This window comes from Vanessa atalanta, chromosome 16, assembly GCF_905147765.1.
Source record: "Vanessa atalanta chromosome 16, ilVanAtal1.2, whole genome shotgun sequence".
Classification (NCBI taxonomy): Eukaryota; Metazoa; Arthropoda; class Insecta; order Lepidoptera; family Nymphalidae; genus Vanessa; species Vanessa atalanta.
This window is the reverse complement of record NC_061886.1, coordinates 7,218,370-7,226,645: the sequence shown is the minus strand read 5'-3', so window position 1 is coordinate 7,226,645 and position 8,276 is coordinate 7,218,370. Positions and strand designations below refer to the sequence as shown.

The following is an 8,276-nucleotide window of genomic DNA, read 5'->3' as shown; positions in this document are numbered from 1 at the left end:
ATGAATAATATAATAAAATAATAAAACTTCAATAACAAAATATATTTAACATAAATTAGGATAACATTTACTTAGCATAACGTTGCAATACGTATTTATATATATATATATATATATATATATACAAATGTTGTGTATCTAAATATATATAAATTAACCTCAAATCACTTTATTTTAATAAAATCATAACTTAATCAAACCTTTGAAAATTTAGAATAAAATGGCTCAATCGTTAGACACACAAACATACTGATCTTGTGTAGTACAGACATCGTTTATTAGGTATTGCGCTGTCTGTCTTGCAATCACATCAAAGCTGTCATTACTCTTAATAATTGAGTCCTATATCTTAAAATTCAAGACTTAAAAAGCTTTCATCTTGAAAATTACATTTTGGTCGCATTTTGAAATATTAAATAAGCTATAATTTCATACGATTCCTGCGAATATGATTTAATGTCATGACTTTATTCGTTAACAAGACATCGGCGTAGGCCCGAGGCCGTGAACCAGTAATTCACTGTTTGGTTACTTCAACCGCTTTTTATTGAATCAAAACCAATTTATTTACTTACACCGCAAATTACGACATTTATCGATTTTCGAGAAACTGTAATTATGGCTTAATATTTTATTTTCACAATTCGGATTCCATAGGTTTCAGCCAATCGTTCTGACGTCGAAAATCAATAACGCAAACATATATGTATACATTTTCGTTATTGATTTTCAATTTTATAATAAAATAAGATAATAAATCGATATTACATGAACTATATATGTCTTTTTATGATTAATATTAACTGTAACAACATTATGGATACTGATATGGTAGTTGTGACTTTATAGTATTGCAAACTTAGAGTTTAATTGAGTAAGAATGTCTTGTACGATAAACGCTTTGTCCTAAAAACAAAAGGACTCAAATCACAATAATAATAAAAAAATCGACCAAAGTCCACTCGACCAGCATCCGAACAGTGGCGCACAAATCACATAAATAACAAATGGCTAAATTATACAGCTACAAGTTTAATCATAAAATACTTATTTACATTATAAGTTAAGAGATATATACATTCTATCTTGTATACGACGATTATTATTTAACGAAGAATTTAATATAATTTCTTTGATAAAAAAACGTCCGAAACTGAAACCATTAAAATGACCTTATTGATAATTTTATGAAGCTGTAAGTTTTACAGAACAAAACTCTTAACAACTTATGTAAGTAAATTCTAATAGTTAATCAAGTAATAAATTTAATCTATCTATCTCATATAAAAGACATCAACGAACTATTTCAACGTTGCAATACGTATTTGATTAAATTAAGAAAATGTAAATAAAAAATAAGACTTTTTACTATATAGAAACTATTAGTTAAGTGTACATTGAACATGCATACTGTAATAACCACACAGCATAGTACAAATTGCTTATCAACTATGCAATCATCCAACCAGTCACAACCATATTGGTTAGCGATGTCAAAGACGTAAAAACGGGAAAATGTTGGACTCAAGACTAGTACGATGTGCACGGGGCGGCGTCGCGCCCGCGACTGTGCTATCGTTCAAACCTCGAGTACCGTTAGAGGGAGAGGGAGTGAGATAGCGTAGGGCGTGCGAGTGAGATGCCAGCCGCGCCCCGTCCGAGCCATCCGGAAGCCTCGCTGAAACTGGACCGTTTTCTTTTCTTGTTATTATTGAGATCGGCTCTCAAGTTCTGTTGTTGTCGCGCGGCGCGCCGCTCGCGCTGATAACGCGATGCCACGCCGGCCTGCACACGCGCATGCTTAGCTTTAAGCTCGCTCGCTCTATCTCAACCCCAGTGATGGAATGGATATTCGATGTTCTGTGGTACTGACTTAACGGATATTGTGTTTGAATTTTTTGAAGTTGGAACGTAGTGATAACAGTGAAAACAATTTGTGTTTTAATTAACTCTCGCATTATATTAAGGATTATCGGACTTTTTTATTTTAATAATAACAGTGTTATTCGAATTAGAATAATAAGTACAGCTGAAGGATAATATCAAGTTATTTTCTTCTAAAAAGGTAGGTCAAATATATTTATTTGTCTTATAATGTTACAAGTGAAGATTTTTTTAAATAACAAAAATGGGATAAAAAATATAAATTATATATAACAATAAAACTAAATTAAATAATAAATGTTAAAGTAAAACGATTTATTTAAAAATAAAAATTACTTATAAATAAATAGAATTCAAAGGGTATTCAAATAAATATTATTAGTATTATATTTTAGAATTTATTTTCATTGATAAACTATAAAAATATACTGCATTATAAATAATTCAAGTTATGGTCTAATCTATTAAACCATTAATCGTATAACTATCGGCAGCTAGAGTTAAATTAGTTTTGATGACACTAATGTATTAATTAACTATCATATGCTTTAAATATTCGAAATTTATAGGTTTTTAATTATAGAATACATATATTTACCAGTCGATTTATCATTTACGTATAATCAAAGCGAATTTATGAAAATATATTCGAATTATATATTATGTATTCAAATCTTTTAATAAATCACCATTAGTAGTTTTGTATTCATAAAAATCATAAATTTTATTTTTGCATTACAAAACTGAACAGCGCTAGCGATAACCAATGGAAACGATTCCGTCAACCTTGCCCTACGGCGCACGCGCATAAAATAAAAATATAACACAAATAAATAAAACTCCAGAACGGTTTCACTACAATTTTCACTCCGTACTACAATAACTAAATTAAAAAAAAATGAACAAGATTATTCGACCTAGTAAACCAGAAAGTGAGTATAAAGCCGCCCGCCGCCGCCCGCCGGCCGTCGGTCAGAACATTTTTTGTTCGTATTTTGCTTATTGTATCCGCACTTGTGTTTCGGGACGTGCTTCATTGGCTTGAAGCATTTTTTCTCTATTTATATGATCATTCTCAACATTACAAATTGACTTTCTCACTATCGGTGGATAAATCTTAATTTTTCAGCTCTAGTAAGTGATAAATAACTCGTAGAGAATTAATATTGTTATAAAATAGTCTGTTATCTTTTCTATCATTTTTCAATTCATTATATTTTTAAAATATTAAGAATAATTAGTTGTTATCGATGTGAAAGTTTTTAAATGTGAAAATATCTGTTACGTTTTTACAACACTTACAGTAATAAAAATATCTCGTAAACATTACCTTCTACCTGAAGTTAAACGTTAAACACCGTTAGCATACTAAGGATATTACTAAATTTTTTTTTTATTATTACATTTATTTAACAATGAACAGTAGCACAATAATTTAAAATAAATAATATATAATAAAAAAATATATGCAAAGAAAATTTACTCGTCCTAACGTCCAAATAATATCGAATACTAAGTCATACTATAATTGAAATTCATTTTCGATTAGGAAAGAAATATGTTTTCTTGTTCATTTAGATTTCTTTAACTCACACAGATCAATTGTACACGGCAATATATATAATAAACTCTTCAAATAGTTTTTCTTTATCAGTTTACGTCTTATGTATATTACAATAGAAAGTGAAATTCTTATCAAGTGATATAACTGCCAATATACGCCCACAATCTAAATAATTACCCACCTAATAAGAATACTGCTATCAGCCATCGCTCATTGCGAAGGCAATTTATATCCCCCAAACGTTCTTTTTTTTACAAGACATAGACACCGATATTTTATGAATCAGGCATTGCATCGATTGCAATCGTTTTGAGACGTCAAAAGTCAATCATACTTTTTTTTAATCATTTCTCACTGGCCACTGATCAAGATTGCAATGAAGAAAAAAAAATAAAACGGCTCGACTGAGAATGCTGTGTCATCTCTGTTATTATAAAATAAAATAAAAAATAATTAGACATTTCGCTTTCACTGTTATTGCAGAATGGGTGCGTAGAGTTAGATAACTGACAGACCTGTCTTTTTTAATTTCGATCAGGTGCATGGCGACAATATTCCGGTTTACTATCGATATGTACCGTGGATGGACGTTTTAAAATATAATATTAATTATTACGTAATCAACGCCTACGGGGACACTTTTATTACTTTCGAACGACTTTTTTTGTGATATTATCTGAAACTAGTGATATAAAACATATTTTCTCTGATAAGTTTATTTATCTATAATAGTCAGTGTATTTTTAAAAATATACTTATTTTCTAAATATAGGCTTGTAATAAACAACGAAATAATAAACGACTATATATTTTTGGTGATGCTCTCAGAATATTGCGTACATCTTTAATGTAAGATCAATTCAAAACGCCGCAAAAATAAACACATAAATGATAACAAGCTTATTATTTTTACAGTATTCAATGTTGAATTAATTTTATCGTATAAATGGGAACTATAAAAAAATAATCGAATTCAAATTTTAATTATTACGAACAAATATTAAAATATATATATAATGTATATAATGTCTTAATAAGAATTCTTTTTATTCTGAATCGTACCTTAACGACCGTAAAGCCGTATCATTTAAATATTAACAGCGGTTATGTCTTAGTCACAAAATTAACTCTGGTAGGTGTGACAACAGATGATTTCAAAACGACGCGATACATTTGCATATAATTGCAGTTCGCTTCTAATTATCTTTAGGTCCTGCATCATGCATGTTTATTCCTTTCCTAGTACTAGAATATGAATAACAATGTGCCTTAGACGAACATTTGCGTCGGGATGTAGTTCGGTTCTGAGAAATAAGATATTATAAATTATGTTATATAATTTAATTATTATATTCTCTATAAAGTATATTTATACCTACAAGAACATCGCGACTGTTTCTTTATAAATTATCTTTTTTTGTTTTGATTTTTTATTCTTCAGGAACATTTATATTCTATATTTATTTTTACTACCCAATTACCTTTATTACATAATATTCTTTGCATATTAAATAATTATTGTAGTCAAGTAATGTAATAAAACACTATTTCTATGTATGCACTATACATAAGTTACAACTTCATGTAACACATTTAAAAAGTAATTGTATTTGCGTAAAATGACTCTGATTACTTAATACTAACATACCTCTAATTACTTAAATACACTAAATATTTAATTTTTTAGTAATCACAATAAAATATGAAAGTCTTTGGTCTTATTGCTGAATATTTGAAGGTCTAATTTGTATTGTATTTTAAGGAATTTTTACAAAAAAAACAAATAACAAAATTATTTTAAAATTAAAAAACATTTACTGTTTCAAAAAGATTCCTTATTTAAGTAGAAAAAATTAGGGACTGCATTTTGTCGAAAAACAAAAAAAAAACGCCAAATATCATCGACTAATAAAATGAATCGTAGATACGCTTAGGGGGCTTGCGAACCCTAACCATACAAGAGAAAATAGAAGTATCGTTTACAAACCATTACGATAATCAGCGATAACACGTTAACCGCTTTTAATACTACAAATTAACGGGCAAGAGATGGTAACTCGTTATTCAATAGGCACAATGCGAAGATATTATCGCTAGAGGCATTTCGATGCTAAGTACTATTCACCCATTTGCGACGATACCATCATCCCCGGTTTGTTCGGAGCTATCTCAGGTCACAATGTAGGTATAAGTAAAGTCTACCTTTATGAGTATCTTGATACGAAAAATGTAGAAGGCGATATTTACCCAAATATATAATACCTTCCTAGGTGTACTTCTGAAGCGTAGATATATCTAATTATTGGAGGTAAGTTATATTAAAATAATCTACAGATATATGTGTAAAGTATGTTTAAAATTCTAATATTTTTTAGGATTGCTAGTTGAATCACAATTATGCGGTGCTCTTGTATCTTATACGATGTAAAAAAATGCATTAAATCAAAAATCGATTCGCGAAACAAAATCTGTCGCTAAGACGATTGGGTAAATTTATTCGTCTGCTGCATCAGACACATGAATCACGATGCAGTAAACAAATTCGATACTCCTAGGGGTGAATTTGTGATACATTTGATAGATACCGCATACGAATTTGACTTCATAATGTTTCAACCGCAACACTGCCTTCAGCGAAAATTGTATGCGCTCATATTCCAAGTAAAAAGATTTTGAGACATAGACGGAAATATCTAATAAAAATTCAAGGAAATTCGAAATAGTCTGCACTCGAGTACATCACTCAGATTGTAAAAAAATGCACAGACGGCGATATAGACGGAGGCGTATAATTTTTAGATTCATTTTCATAATGTGCAGTCAAACGTCTGAGGTCAACACCGTACATGACAATACCTATATTAAATGCCCGATATGACGTCATCAAGTATGTACTGATTTATTTTTAAGTGCTATGAAACAGAAATAAATTATTTGAATAAAGCACTTTACAATCCTTGAAATACGAATTTGTACGTGCCTCCACTTAATATGAATATGTAACATGACACTATATAAAAGTAAAGTTTGTACTAAAAATTATTTGTATAATTTTGTATAGGTAGGTGCCATATATTTTATTCTACCACTAATCATATCTATAGCCTATGGAAATGGTGACCACTTACCATCAGGATTCATCTTGACCGATTGCCTTTATTTATTAATTAAAATAACTGAACTTTCACAAAATTTAGTTATTAAACTAAATTCATTATCGTTTGCACTTTTTTAACTTCTCTATCCGACTGTACCGTTGTAAAATAGCTGTCTTTTTCTCGATGAGTAAAAAACAAAACATCAGTTATAGATTTCCGTAAAGTAATATCCGAAACATCAATTTATTTTAATATTTTCTAATTTTAATATATCTTACCTATTCATGTTTCCATATGAAAGGTGGTCAACATTTCCTCATCGATTTGATTGAGATATCACTTTGATAGAACAATCGAAGGCCTTTCTCCGATATGAACGGACATCCGTTTTACATCTCCATGCAACAACCATCAGCTAAGGATATCATCGCTCAAACTTGATACGTTAAGGCGAAGCATGTGTAACTTATTAAAATATTAGTGATTTTGTTGTCTTTTGTTTTTTTTATTATTACGTAAATTAAAGTTAGAGAAAAAAAATAGGTTCTATTACCGATTAATTTTTATTCGAGTTTCATTTCAATTCAAACGGGCACTTACACACACTCAACAAAAATATATTTAAAATGTAAACATTTCAGAAATAAACAAATTCAAAATAAAATACATTAGCGTCATATTCAAGCAGCAATAAATAAATAGATAAGTAGTATATAAAGACCGGATAATAGTTGACATTAACTGAGTTATCTTAACAGATATTATTTCTAAAGACACAATATTTCTGTGAAAATACTAAAATAAAATATTTTAAAGTGACAGACAGTGTACATACAGCTTAGAGGTCTCTGTGTTTTTTAATCTGTGGAATGTTTTCAATGTGTTACTCTTACAACGTATTTGCTTGGCCTTAAATGATCTATAAGATGTTTAAAATAGATAGTAATATAGAGAAACGGTCACGTCCGCTCCGAGCGAAGTAGATCCAATGATAACAAACGGTACCATACGTAATATTTATTGCAAAAATATTTAAAGCCCTGTGATATATTAAACATCTCAATCAAACTTTCCTATATACAATTTCTGTTTAGATATAAAACACTAAAGTAATCATAATTATTAATATGGTAAAAAAATGATATTACGTTTTTTTTTTTTAATAGAACGCAAAAATAATTGGCATAATAAATTATTTATAACAAGGACATAACTAAATACTATTACACATACAATAAATATACTAAAATGTTTTGTATATTATTAAAGTCCACATTTGGAAACAAAGTATTGTATATTAATAACTACTAATTTGGTGTTAAATATAATAGTCAGCCAAGAATCAAGTGAACGCTGTACATCTTACAAGCTAGTTAGAAATAAATCGATCAATAACATTAACTCCATTGAATGTACTTAAATAAATCTAACCGTAATATGTACGAACTACGTGAGTCAAGACCGCCAGCAGCCAGCTACACGTCTACCTACAGACCTAGTTATCTGGGACCATAGTGTTCACACGTGTTTTAAGTCCACAAAAACATCACTTTCATTATCTTTGCGTATATACGTCTTCTGATATTGCGTAACGTACCCAAGTTAACCACATAGATGGCAATCGGTCTATGGGAATCCGATTGTTTAACACAAACGTGTTCACACACATGAATACTGACATTAGGGACTATATTGCATACCTTGTTATGATCAGCTAATTCAAAACGCAG

The 8,276-nt window shown here is 29.6% G+C and overlaps 1 protein-coding gene across 1 annotated transcript in view; it reads left to right on the top strand.

Annotated features, from left to right (window-relative positions):
- Positions 1 to 1,744: 1,744 nt before the first annotated feature.
- Positions 1,745 to 8,276, top strand: part of LOC125069809 (transcription factor hamlet-like) — an 83,858-nt gene continuing 77,326 nt past the window's right edge. The window contains exon 1 of the mRNA XM_047679387.1: positions 1,745 to 2,065. The gene's annotated coding sequence lies outside the window, so the exon portion shown is untranslated. The remainder of the gene's footprint in view (positions 2,066 to 8,276) is intronic.